A 14,788-nucleotide genomic window follows, 5' to 3' on the forward strand; every position below is an offset into this window, starting at 1 on the left:
GCAGCTGTCCAGTATTCTGCAGCAGTTCTGATGTACTGTGCATGCGTATTGTTACGCAGTACATTAGAACTTTGTGTGGAAGCAATGGCGAAAGGAAGATCTCCATTGCTTTTAAAAACGTGTCTTGCTATGTTAAAAGAGTTTAACATAGCGAGATAGCTTTAAAAAAAGCAACAGAGATTTTCCTTTCTCCGTTGCTTTTTTTAAAGCTGTCACGCTATGTTAAATGAGTTTAACATAATGAGACAGCTTTAAAAAAAGCAACGGAGAAAGGAAGATCGCCCTTGCTTTTTTTTAAGATATCTTGCTACGTTAAATTCGTTTAACATAGCGAGATAACAGCAACGGAGCTCTTCTGTTCTCCATTGCTGTCCAACAAAAAAAAAAAAGACTTATACTAATGGAAAAAGGCCGGGTGACTGGACTGCCTAACATGGTCCATTCCCCCACAGACAGAGCTGTGGCTTGATTAGTTGGCGCCCTGGGCAATCTCTGAAGTGATGCACACCCCAACTCATTCAGTAGTTGATGACCCCCCCATCCCCCAAAGTTCAGGAACAAAAAAAAGCCCCACTAACTCTATCAAAGACCTATATTAACCCTTCTCTACTGTTACTTAAACACTTATACACAGTAAATGCAAATGGCTGCTTAAACAACTGCTGATTCTGTACATTTGCACAATTGAAAAAAGCAGCAACAGTTCAATGGGTTGTCCTAGATGTCCAAACTGACTTCGGCCGGCAGAGTTCCCAAAGAAAGTCCGCTCCGCTGATGTCGCACTTCACCGACGTCATCTCTGCTGGTCTTCGGTCTGTTCGGTTATATAAAGGCATCAGCTTCCCATTTGTCATCTCTGCTCTCTGCCCAGATGCTCTGTCAGCTCCTAGGAAGGCTATAAATGCCCGCCCCCAGATGCCAGTTGCCCTGCCCCAGACAAAAAAAAATAAAATGCCAATGTTATACAAAAATACAACACAAAACACTATAAAAATAAGCCTGTATGTACTAAATAAAGGTAAATACCCTAGGAGACAACTAGAGGGGGAGGAGGGAGAGGAGACCTTAGAGTGCAGATGCTATCCAGTTCGACAGGTAAGGTAGCGTGGTAGATAATATCCAGTTCGGACATCTACATTTCGCTGCTATCATCATAAATAATATGTCCTTCATGGGAGCATCTGCAGTCATAGGAAGATGGGTAGGGGATGGTTGCCAACTGCAAAGAAGAAAAAAAAGTGGCAAAAAGAGCTGGATCTGCAGTGGAAATACAAGATAGAATATAGCCATAATGCTATAAGAATAGGAAAATCAATAATGCTAAATAAATGGTAATGTGTTAAAATGTCTTGTGGTGCTGGGCTGTAGCCCCTCTGAGAGCTGCTGGGCCTTGAATGTGGCTGTGGCTGTCTGTGGTATAGTTCTCCATGGTGTATGAATGCCATCTGGAGTCAATTTCCTATTGGTTTATGCAATTTCTATTTTCCTTTCCATTGTGTTGCCTTCAAAATGAACTTTCTTTTTTCTCCCTTCCTGTCTTTTAGGCTACAAAAAAGCTGCTGGTTTTTCTTGTGTCTAGGTATCCTGTCGTCTTGGTAGTATGCTTGTCCAAAGTGGGTAGTAGATGGTTATTGCTGTTCCTCCTGGTACATCTTAGGTGGGAAAAGGTAGGTGGGGGATACCACCTTATGCATATGATGGACATTAGTTCTCATGGACACCCTAGATTGATGGATGGAAGATTAGTTCCTCCCCCACCTTAATTAGTGATAGTAAGTAGGAAAGCAGTTTTCCATGACAGGTGCTGTAGAGTTTTGCTTGCTTCCTGCTCAAAAGTGTGCTGTTGCTGTTGCTGCTGGTTCAAGTAGAGTCACTGTTGCTGGTTCAAGAGGGATTCTGGAGTTCTTGGCTTCCCCATGCTTCTTGGAGGAACTGCCTGAGTAAGACAGGTGGTGAGGGAGAGGATGTCTGCTCCCTCTGAGGTCCTGAAAGCTGTATTCTGCTGAAATAGTGATGTAGCTTAGGACTAGTGAAATAGCTGATGCATGTATCATGATGGAAGAACAGCGCAGATATTTAACTTACAGCTATTTTAATCAGATTCCATCTAATTTTCCCACTCTTTTTTCTTCTTTCAGCATTTTTCTTTTTTCCTGCTTAGTTCTTTCCTTCTTAATGAAAGTTTCTCTTTAAGGGGATAGTCAAGATGTGATTTGTCTGTCTGAGGATTTGGCAAATGCTGTGCAAAGTTTTAGGGATGGATGCATGATGTTTTAGTCAGTTGCAAAGTTTATGATGCAGGCATCATGAGTTTGTAGTTGTTCTGCATCCTCAGTGACCACATTTTTCAAGCTGGACCACATTTTCTCAATGGGTCATTTCCTTGTCTTGGGGTACCAGTGTGGTCTATCCTGATGATTGCGTTCCTCTTTCTTGTGTATCAGGAAAAGAGGTGGAAATCTCTATGCTGTCAGACCTATTCCAGCTGGAAGAGATGCTCCAGACCTTCCCAGACAGAAGAGAGAATCCACCCTCCATGCAAGTGGGTGGGTGTGGTCTTGGAGAGAGAATTTTAGATCTGTGATTGATTCCCATTTCTTTGTGATGGTCTTGAAGATGTATTTCTTTGTGATGGTCTTGAAGAAGCATCCGGTGTAGCATGACATCCGGCCATGGGTCTTAGGTTTTCCCATGTCACAAATATTGCCTTTTGTCTTTTGTAAAGCTGAGAGCTGCCTGTAACTGGATGTTGTAGCTGTTCCACAGGTCCAAGAAAAGTCAGTCTGCATAGGTTATATGAATGTGTGCTTGTTGGTTGTTGATGTCCTTATCATCAAATGGCCTGTCTGTCCTTATCATCAAATGTTTTGGATTACCAGTTTTACTTTTTGCCACCATTTTTTTTTGGTTTTTCTTTTTGTTTTATTTGCAGTTGCAGCTGGTCCTGAGTCCACAATCATTGCACTCATTTGTCCCAGGTCTAGCACATGCCTCATCCTAGGGGTGAGGCTTCTGTTTGTGATGGTTTTTTTTTTTCTGAGTCCCCAATGGGCAAAAGAGTTTCAATCTTCGGTAGTAGCTTTTAGTAGTAGTCTCTGGAGTATTCGTAGTAGCACCCCCTGATCTGACCTTCTGCTTTGCTTCACGCTGCAAGAAAGATTGGAAAGGAAAAGAAAATGGAAGATGCTGCCGATGATGATGCCAGACAGAAGCAGCATGAGTGAAGTCGTGACATCAGCCGATCCCCGCAGACGGACCCAGACTTCCATCCCCGGATCAAGGGCTGCCTGACGACAGGACAACCCATTTGTTATGACTGCAGATGCATCCATGAAGGACATCTGTTATGCTGTGCTGATCATATCCTTCCCCCACCCCCTCACCCTAGCAGTATTACATTTAAGTAGAGGATTATCATGTACCATTTACAATTTCTGCAAGGAGACTTGGTAAACTATCTTCTAAGATCAAGGACTTCCCAGACTACCTGCCTTTACAGGTGTAATCAGTACTTTATCCTGGTTCTTCTTCCTCTTTTTGTGCAAGATAAACTGAGTCAAACGTTTTTGTACTTTTCTTAGCTATGTATGGCTAAATGGTGTTGGGTCATGCCTTATAAAATGTAAGACATTGGGACTACATATTAATTTAACAGCCTATACTCTGACAAACGTTTTGTAGACTTCTTTTTTCAGCTTATTCCCAGTTAGGGGTTGCCACAGTGGATCATCTGTCTGCTCATGATTGGCAGTGGAGTTTTACAGTGTTGAGTTGCCAGCCTGGCGTCCAACCTTTCACAGAAGGCACACACTCACACCTAGGGCCAATTTAGAGTGTCCAATCCATCTAGAGCATGTTTTTGGGATGTGGGAGGAAACAAGAGCACCCGGAGAAAACCCACACGACCACAGGGGAGGACATGCAGAGTCTACACAGAAGGCAACCCAGCTGAGAATCAAACTGGAGAACCTCTTGCTGTGAGGCGGCAATGCTAACCACTGCACCACCATGGCAGCCCGCAAAGCTTTTGTAGACTAATATTTATTAAAAGTGCAGTCAAAAGTAACATGATTATCCCTATGCATAACTCTCAATCTCTAAGTACCAGAAATCTGCACAAAGCCAAAAACAATGGGGGGAGCAAGGCCCAAGATCAGGAACAAATTTTAAGTGTTGCTTTTATAAACTTAGAAAGTTGCTAGTATAATAGGTTCTGTTTTAGCATGCATTTTTTAAAATAAATGAAGTCTGAAACTCAAATGTATGGCATTATTTAGTGACTTCAGTCCTTAATGATTTGCCAGAAAACCACACATTTTAAGAGGAACAGAAACTTGTACATTCTGCAAAATCTGGACAGTTGAAAGGTAACCCCAGCTATGGTAGGTGACTTTCATAAACTTTAAAAGGTAATTAGAATTCCTTGCTAAAAAATCCTGCTCAATCTGATTAACCGGAAGTAGTATGATTCATTACTGAAAGAGCCAAGAAGTCATGCAGCATGTAAACCAGTTCATTTAGGCCTCTCTCTGGATTGTCTGCTTAAACAATGCAGTCATCTGCGAATACAATTACTTTTTCTATAATTCCTACAAATTCTCACCCTTTGAGCTCTCTGATGCTCCATCTTAGTTGAGCAAGGGATTTGAGTCCTACACAGAAGAGATAGAAGATACTGAAGAACCTTGCCTAGTGCCTTTATTCAGGTTGAAAGTTTAATAAAAATGTTTTACAGTTAGCACTCTTGATAGAACAAGCAGCATTCAGACCAGGTATGTTGCAAGCATTTAGGCAAATTTTCCATTCATGCTTCTTCTTTTCCAGAATGCTGTTGCATTCCCCTTCTTTTCCAGAATGCTATTGCATTCCCCTTCTTTTCCAGAATGCTGTTGCATTCCCCTTCTAACAGACCCATCTTAGTAATGTCCAAAGCACAATACTGACAACAAATCACACTGTTTTTTGTTTCACATTTTGGGCATTGTTAAGATGGGTCTGTTAAAATAGGAATGCAATGTCATTCTGAAAAAAAGAGCTTGAATGGCAAATTTGTCTGAATGTTTGCAACCTACTGTTATCACTCTGGCATATGGGGCTTGATTTACTGCTTGCATAGCAGAAATTACAATGTTAGAATCCTTTTGTACAAAACCACACACAAGTCCATCTTGAAGAATTAAATAAATTTTTAAATCTACTAAGACAGTGACTGTGGGGTCTATTGTAAGTGGTTTTGATAGAAAATAGATTAGGAAGCAGCCTATTTGCTTTGTGCTGGAGTATCCTTAAAAAGTCTTCCAGAGAAGGATGAGTCAGACTGGGCATTAAGACTTGGAAACTAGCCAAACATTTCATGACATAAAATTTTACTTCCACATTGATCACAAAGACAGTGGCCTAAAGATGTGCAGCACATTTGAAAAGGTTACAACCAAAAAATGAGAGAATAGTTAAGGACACTGATTTTTGGTTTTCAAAAGATTTAAAATCCATTTTCATGAAATGAACTCCATGAAATATATCTGTGACTTAATGTAATTTCCAGTCCTTATAGTGCTTCCACTATAAATTTTTTCTGCATGAAGATATATTAAAAGTGAAAACAGATTCTAGGCTCAGAATACTCAATAATGCAAGCTAACAACATTATATATAATAAATATGAGCAGAAATACAGCTTGTGGAGAATTAGTTCTCTGGCCAAAAATGTTACATTCCATGAAAATCCTGTGTTTTTTTCAATTCTCAGACAGTCCAAATGTGGGATTTACTGGTACTTTTTCCAAAAAAAAAATGAAAATCAGTGTACCCGACAATGGTCTCATTCAGACTACAAGGTAAGACATTCAGCTTTAAGGTAATATGAGTTCAAGCTCCAGAGTCTATTACTCAAGGGGAGGAGAGACCAGAAATAGTGCAGGAATTGTGATGAGAGAATCTCCTGAAGGTAGCGCAGGATGTTATTACAATTAGTGATAGACCTGTGGCAATCATACTCCCTTCTACGGAAGCAAAAAAGCAGTATTCATAATCTCAGCACATACTCCAAAGAAGGGTTGTGTTAATGAAGAAAAGGCTGCATTCAGGAATTAGATGCAAGACCTATTACAAAGAAGGACAAATTAATCTGTACTCCCCCAGATCTATTGGAAGCAGAAATTCTAGCCACTCAATTCAAAGCAAATCCACATAAAACCATCATAATTACTGCCTCCTACCTACCACCAGGAAATAATCCACCTAACATTGAAAGTCTCCTATCCTGGGCATCCTCTACTTTCAACCAAGAAACTATAGTGCTAGGTGATTTCAACTTGGTCTGGCTATCCTGCTCATCTGACAACCCCTCAAATTTATTAGTCTATTCAATTTCACCCAAACTAGAATCGATAAACACACTAAGAAAGAATTTATTCTAGACTGGATACTAACCAATAAGCCCAACCTTGTCCACCATGCTGGGTGCCTCCCCAATTCTTTCATGATCACCTCTCTACCTTTCTACAAAGGAAACAGATTAACTCCCCCCGTAATGTCATTTTCAAATACATACACAACAAAAGAAACTCTTCCCCTACCATCTTAAATCCCCTACTTCAAAACTGCAACTGGTCACCTCTAACATTGCTCCACCTAGACCAAGCTGTACAATATTTTAATGATACCTTCCTCAACATACTTAATCACCTCACTCCTACAAGAAAAATATGCTCCAAACCTAAAAATCTACCTTGGATAACCAAAGATGCTATACCTCTCATTAAACAAAGGGACAGAGCCTGGACTACTTATCAAACCTCCAAAACTGCAGAAAACCTCACCTCTTACAAACAACTAAGAAACTAAACTAAGAAGCAAATATTATCTGACAAAAAATCTTATTTTCTAGCCTGTCAGCAAAAACATATAAATAACCCACAAAAATGCAGGCAAAACAATTAACTACCTCCTCAACCTTGGCAAAACATCTACCCCTGCACCATCTACAACAAATAGCACCGAATGCTTAGCATCCCAATTTAAGTCTCATTTCATCACAACTATCACCTCATTTTAAACAGCAACAGATCTAACCAATCACTTATAGTGCCTACCTCCACTAACTCTAAACCCAGTGGGTCTATATTACAAGAACAAGTGCTTAAAATGTCAATCACCAGTTTGTCGACAAGTTTTAAGTGAACACTCTTATAAACAAAAGCTCTAAAGATCCAAAACGTTAACTTGGAAATGTCATATTTGGCCAACACACGCAAATGCATCAGTGACATAAAGATGTGTACATTATGAATTATGCATGTTTACCTTAATTTTAGTGCGATCTCACAGTCGGTATATATAATTAGCAGGGGGGATGGGGGGCACATGTGTGTTAACTGGTTTGTGTTTTGGGAAAGTGCCGTTTTGGTCAAGTGTAATTTTGGAGATTTACTGTTGGCAATCGGTATAGTTACTTTATTTACTTTACAAACAGGAAGGATTGCAGCGTATATTTAGGGTGTTCGTTACAAGTGAAATTTACTGTGTTTGTAGTTCATGTTCAATACGGCAGTGGGGGATTGGTGTTGGACAACTAAAATATTTTGTGTATGTCGTTTCAACTTTGTCAGCTTTCATTTATAACAACATTCCCTTAAAACATGGCAACAAAGATGTGCCCGACATTTTAAATTTAATTCTTATAATATAGATGCAACCCAACTACTTCTCTTTTAAACCCATACAAACCTCTTATATCAAAAAAACTCCTATCAAAACACAAACCTACCTGTCTAGCAGTTGACCAACTCTCTAGTGACTTCTTAAAAACTGCTGCCAGCTCCATTGCCTATCCCATATCTATCCTAATCAATAGCTCCATCGCAGAACAATATGTGCCCATACTATGGAAAATATCTCATATCATTCTCCTCCACAAGAAAGGCCCAGCTAAAGGTCTCTCTAATTATTGTCCCATTGCCATTCTCTCACCCCTAGCCAAAATCTTAGAGAAATGTATCCATAAGCAGCTACTAGACCACCTCACTACAAATAATCTCTAATCTAGTTCATAGCACAGCTTCTGTCCAAAACACAATTTTCACCAACTACATCAACCTCCTCAAAAACAATGGACAGCTACTCTCTACTATATTCCTTGATATGTCCAAAGCTTTTGATATGGTATCCCACCAACTACTACTCAACACTCTAGCCTCCGTCAACCTCAACACTAAAGCTCTCAACTGGTTCTCTAGCTATCTTACTAATTGACAACAGGCAACTAAATGGGATAATAAACTCTCCACACTCCTCCCAGTCTCTGTTGTGATTCCTCAGGGTTCCATCCTTGGCCCTCTCGTTTTTATTATATTCACAAATAGTCAAAACACTGCCACTAAATCTGCTTCTATCATTCAATATGTCGATAATGCTACTTTTATTTGCTCTGCGCCCAAACACCAAGAACTACAGGATAAACTGCAAAAATTGTTTTTAGATATTGAAAATTAGCTAAATGAATTTCAACTCATCCTGAACCCAAACAAAACAAAGTTAATGATCTTCTCCAAAAAGAAATCCAAAGCAAACCCACCTCCTCTCTCCATCTACTCTACTAATGGCACTATAATAGAACCAGTTAACCAAATAAAACTACTTGGTGTCACAATAAACAACCTAACATTCGATAAACACATATCACTCACAATTAAATAGGTTCACATCAGACTTGGTGCACTATATAGAGCCAAAACTTACCTCACTCAAAATGCCAGACTAGCCACAGCCAAATCCCACCTCCTAGCAACTCTCCTCTACTGTTCTCAAATTTTCCGTACCCTGTGCAAGTCTGATTTATATCTACTTGATTCCTGCTATAACAAAATAGCAAAATTTGCTTCTAATATAAACAGGACCCATCATTGCCTTGCTCTTCAAAAACGACACTGGCTTGAATTTCCCAATCTGTTATCACTCAATCAACTCACCACTGCCCACTCCATTATCCACAAACCTGAAAATGACCCTGCACTGTCCAACCTAGTGCAACTATATACCAAACCTAGGACCCTTAGATCATCTGACAAACTTATAGTCAAGGTAACAAAGTGCCATAACTAGTTTTGTGACTCTCTTTTCTCCTATAAAGTATCCAAACAGTGGAACCTAATACCCCAGGATATCCTAAAAATACAGATAGCCATAGCTTCAAACAACTCCTAAAGGAATACCTTACTCAGCAATGGCTATGCTCCTGTAATACTCCTGGCTAGTTTCTCATGCTATCAATCAAATGTTTCTTTTCTGCTATTCTTGTCTTACTTTTAACAAATGAAAATACCAAAGTGGTTTATTTTAGTTAAGTATCTAATGAGTTTCATACTACTGTCTGTAGTAAGGGTTAGGAAATGTAATATTTTCTGTTTACATTCCCTTTTTGTAAATTGTGATTGTAGGCAACTATTAAACTTTTTCTATATTCTTTGTAAATCTTTGGAAAATGTAATCTTTTGTGTACTATTGTTATGGAGCTTTTTTCCCCAGGTCTCCACTGAAAACAGGCTACTTGCCCAGCTGAACACTATAAAATTAACTAACTAACTAACTAACTAACTAACTAACTAACTAACTAACTAACTAACTAGCTAACTAACTAACTAACTAACTAAAATGAGATGGGGAAATGATCAAATCAGGATGCACAGAACAGGATATGAGGACTATATAGGTCCACATGGGTGGGGCAACAAGATTATAGAAGGAAAGGCCATTCTAGACTTTTTTTTGTGGCAAATGCCTTGATGGTGGCCAGTACTTGGCTCACCAAGACAGACAGCCACAAGATCACATTCAAGAGTGATCGACATGAAAGTCAGATAGACTTTCTCCTACTAAGGATAGGACAATGGAATAGAATCAGAGATGGCATAAAGAACTGGTGGTCACAATTATCTGCAAGCAATGGTCAGAGAAGGCTCTAAGGTCAACAGGGACTTGGCTAAAGAGCTGGAAAATGACTAGAGTGAAAGAACGGGGGTTCAAGGAAATACTCTGGGACTCTAACATCCCAGGGAGAAGAGGAAATAGATGAAACTGAATATCAATGTCTCAAAACAGCATGTGTGAAGACTATTGAACATATATGAGCCTGAGACAGGCATGGAAGTAAGGTAAGGGAAGATGATGGTGAATTCAGCCATGCATGGAATTTTTGATAGAAAGGAGTACCAGAAGAAGTGGGAGATGAAAAGAGAGACCAGGCAAAAAAGGAATTCTAGCTGCCTAAAAGGAGGCTAAGAAAACAGTCACAGTGACAAAGAACAGAACATCGGAGAAACGTTACCAGCTTTTGGAAAGTAACTCAGCAGATGGCCCAAAGAAACTCTATCAGGCTGCAAGGCAAATACAGAATGAGAAAGAAGATAGTCATTAGATACCATTCATGAGGGATGCCATCAACAACCTTCTTACCAGTCTGCAGGACATCAAAAGCAGATGGAAGGAGTACTTTACAGCAGTTTCTGAATGAAAAAAAAAACACACAGAAGCCATGTTGCTCCATTCACAGCCTACATATCTGTCAGTCTCTATAGAACAATGTATGAGTAATATGGCTCTGAACTTGGCAAGTTTAATCTAATGCTATACTTTAGCAAGTTTTCAACAGGAGAAAGTCATTCTGAAGTAATCTCTTCAATATTATTCATAATGCCTTGGTTTATTATTTGCCACCTTATGACTGAGTAAGTCTTTTATTCTACTGTCCTTCACAGTAGATCACAGAAAGATACAAATTATCTATGGTATGATCTTAGTTATTCTCATTAGGAATAATATATAATTATAGACTTGGGATAGGTAAGGCCAATCTCTAACAATATGAAACAGGTTATTTCAAAGATGAAAAGGGAACCTGGCTAGGCTTAAAGAGACCCACAGGGCAGCTAAACTAGCACTTACTTATGAACCTGCAATGAAAGAGGAAGAAGAACTCACCACAGAAGAAGAAAATTACTAAGGAAAGTAAAGTCAGAGAAAGCAATAGTCTCAGATGAAGTTATGGCAAATATTGTCAACATGTTGGGTGAGTTATGGAAGATATTGCTCCTGAGGGTGCTCATTGTGGTTTGGAGAAAAAAGCATACCTCAAATGACTGGAGAATAAATATTTCAGTGCCAGTGTGCAATGACAAAGGTTATATTCACAGCTATGTGCAGTACAGCGGTATCAAACTCTTGTCACAATGCATGAAAGTACAGGAGATAGTGACTGATAAATGAATATGCAGATCCGGATGCAGTACAACTGACCAAATGCTTGTTGTAAGACTGGTAGTGGACAAAAAGTGGGAGATGAAGAAAAACTCAAAGTGGGTATTCCTAGATTTGGAGAAAACATATGACAAGGTTTCAAGAAAGCTGGTTTGAGCAGTCCTGTGTTGGTCTAATAACTCAGAAACAATGGTAGAATTAGTGCAGGCTGTTTATAAGGACCCAATTACATAAGTAAGAACAGTGTTCTGACTTATGGAGTGGTTCCCAGTGGGAGTGGGTCTACATCATGGTTCATCTGTAAGCCTACTACTATTCATAATGATTATAGACTACTTTATCAAACAGGTTGATGGGGGAGCAGGCCAACAAACCTGTTGTACCTAGACAAGGTAGCACTATCAGCAGATTCTGAACAAGAACTTCAGCAAATGATAATGGGCAAAACTGAAGGCATGAAAGCACATGGGATGAAACTGAGTATAGGCAAGACAGTTGTCATAGCATCAAATGAGGAAAATCTAAAGAAGTTGAAAACTGAGATAGAAAGAAAAATAGGGGGACAGATTAACAGCTTCAAGTATCTGAGAAGGGTGGTTGAGGAGAAGGGAAGTTTGAATGAGGAGGACAAACCTAGAATCAGAGGTTCTTACCAGTCTACAGGACAGGGTGTGACGAGCAAAGTGTGAAAGACGAAAGCCAAAGAAGCTGAAAAGTAAGGTATACAAAATAGTGGAGTGACCAGTGCTGCTGTGTGGCAAAAAAAAATGTTGGCAGAGAAGGCAGAGTAGTTGAAGAAGCTTAACGTGATGGAAATTAAATGTCTGAGATGGGTGTAAGATGTATTCTATGGGACATATGAAGAAATAAGGATAGCAGAGCAGAAAACAAAGCAGTACCAGTTACAGAGAAGAGCAGGGGGAATAGATTATGGTGGATAAGTCACATGTGCAGGAAAGCAAAATATGATTTTGTGAAGAAGATTTGAGAGACAGGAGGAAAACAAGAAGAAATGAGGTCATCCATTCATGTGATAGATGATTGTGTGAGAGATGACCTACAACATCAACCATGACTTTCAAAGAATGTACAAAAGAGGCAAAGAATTGAGAGAAGTGGCAACAGTTGATACAACACCATGACCCCATGAAGAAAAATGGGGAAAAGGAAGTCAGTGATGATGATGATTAATGCTTTTCCATAAACAATTATTTCAAAGCATTCTCAAAATGAACTTAGTCCGAATAATGGAAATTTGCTTAAACAAAGCTTTAGATAACATTATAACTCTAAACAATAACGTTTAGACTTTCTTGCTTTAGATTTGACTGTGGAAAAAGACTTTACTTCAAGATTTCTATTTGTTAACATTGTAACCTATGAGCAGTTCCATGAGATACAACCTAATACACATTTTAAACTGTCAAATCAGAAACTGTTCACACTTGAAGTTTCTTAACAAGATGGATGACTGTCCAATATCTAGCATGCACTATGCAAGTGAATGGCCTTATTCTGATTGTTGTTCTGCTTATAAACCAGCATATCTGAACAACATCTTTCTTATTTTCTAAACCTGGCTACTCACTTTTTTTGCCCCTTTCCCATGCATGTTTGTTTCCATGTTGTATTAGTTTTACCATCAAAACTCCATTAGCATCTCTTGAGTTTCTTTCAGAAAATCCTGTAATCACTTTGCCCAAATACATATTTTGCTATTTCTGTGCAATACAGTTACTTACCTAAATAAACAACATGCTACTAAAGGGTATAATTTCAGCTGATAAGACTTGAATTCCCCAGTTTTCATTCCCAGTGTTAGCTGAATACATTTAGCAAAAAGAGAATTCCGTTTTCAACAAGAAATATAACATAAGCAAATAAATAGTAACTGAACAGTTATTGCATATATTATGTAGCAAGGTATGTGTGCTAGAAACAGACACTGCACTTAGGTATTTTTAAAGATAAAATTGTCTGATGAAATACGTTTAAATGAACAGTAGTCAGGAATGAGGAGTTGTTGGTCAGTCAAGTGATGTGTGGTCATTAAATACCACCTCTTTCCATTTTTTTTCACTATTGTGTCAGGTGTCATTTTGAGTGTATGTAAATCCATAAAGATCATAAAGCTCCCAGGTTCTTGGACCAAAGCACTTAGTTCCTGATTTATCCTTTTCACAAACACACTGAAATAATCTCATTATCAGTTTTGTCCAGTCAGCACTCTTCATTCATACAACACTGCTGTCACATTCCTTCATCTGCCACTTATACTGTTCTAGCAAACAGCAGAAAATATCAGCCTAATTATGACAACTGATGCTCATAACTTCATCCTTTGGCTTTATTGCTATATTGTTAGCACTTCAGTTTATCTAAAATAAAATAAGTGCATTAAAATTTAAAAGCTTGCTTAGCTCTGTTATGCTAATCTGCAAGTTTCGTAAAGCTAAAGTATAGCAACAAAATGTATGTCCTTGAACTGACAATAACATAACAGCTTAATGCAATTATTGCAAGTAGGATGATAATGAACTGAAGTCTGATAACAATGCTCTTACCTACCCAGGATGTACCAGGCTACAATTCATAATGAAAGCCAATATAACCAGCCCACAAATAAAGCTTAGAAATTAAGATTTAGAAGTGTGCACACACAAAAGTAGGTTTCACTTAGAAAAGTAATCTCAAAGCATTTACATATGAAAATGAATGGCAATAAATTCCTGTAGACACACACCTTAAGAAATGAATACCATTACTTTTTCTGCAGTGTTATTTTTTTATGCATCATTTTACTGATCTTTTAGAACACAAATATGAATAGACAATTCAGTTTTGTTTGGGGTTGGCATTCTGCTAACTGTTGGAATCATTAACAGGTTGACTAGGGTATGGTGTTTTTTCTTTGTTTTGCATCTTCTCCATTCTGTAACTATAAATTTGCTGTGCAAAGAAAACAAATGCTGTGTGGATTTGCCACATCCTAGTCATTAGTTGAGTTCCATGTCATTTATTCCACTAAAACGCTGTTCTGTGCCTGCAAATAGTCCATTGAGACCAGTGTACCACTGCAGTAAACAACTGTAAATAAATAAATAAATAAACACGTATTAATAAGTTATCAGTGACAAACTAAATAAGAATATGATGCTCAATGGCATCTAAACATGATCAGAAATCTGTAGACAATGCTACTTGTTTTTTTTTTTTGTTTTTATTTGCATCAGTTTCTTGACAAATCTGTCAGGCCATTCCAAATGGTACAGAAATGTGCTTCATTTGCTTTTCAGTTTTCTCCAGAGCCCAGTCACAGTTTTCTCATTACATGCTTCCAAGTTTTCCTGCTGGCTGGATGTACATTCTCCATCCTCTTCCTAGCAAATTCATCAGGCTGAGAGCCTCTCAGCTATTTCTGCCCAGCATAACTAATTATGCACACTGTATACCATGGTATATGCATTAAAATGTTTTATACAATGATATATGTTACAATTTAATTTAAATTAGATTTTTTTATCATTTTTTTACA

This window comes from Protopterus annectens, chromosome 10.part0 (assembly GCF_019279795.1).
Source record: "Protopterus annectens isolate FY-2018-M chromosome 10.part0, PAN1.0, whole genome shotgun sequence".
Classification (NCBI taxonomy): Eukaryota; Metazoa; Chordata; order Ceratodontiformes; family Protopteridae; genus Protopterus; species Protopterus annectens.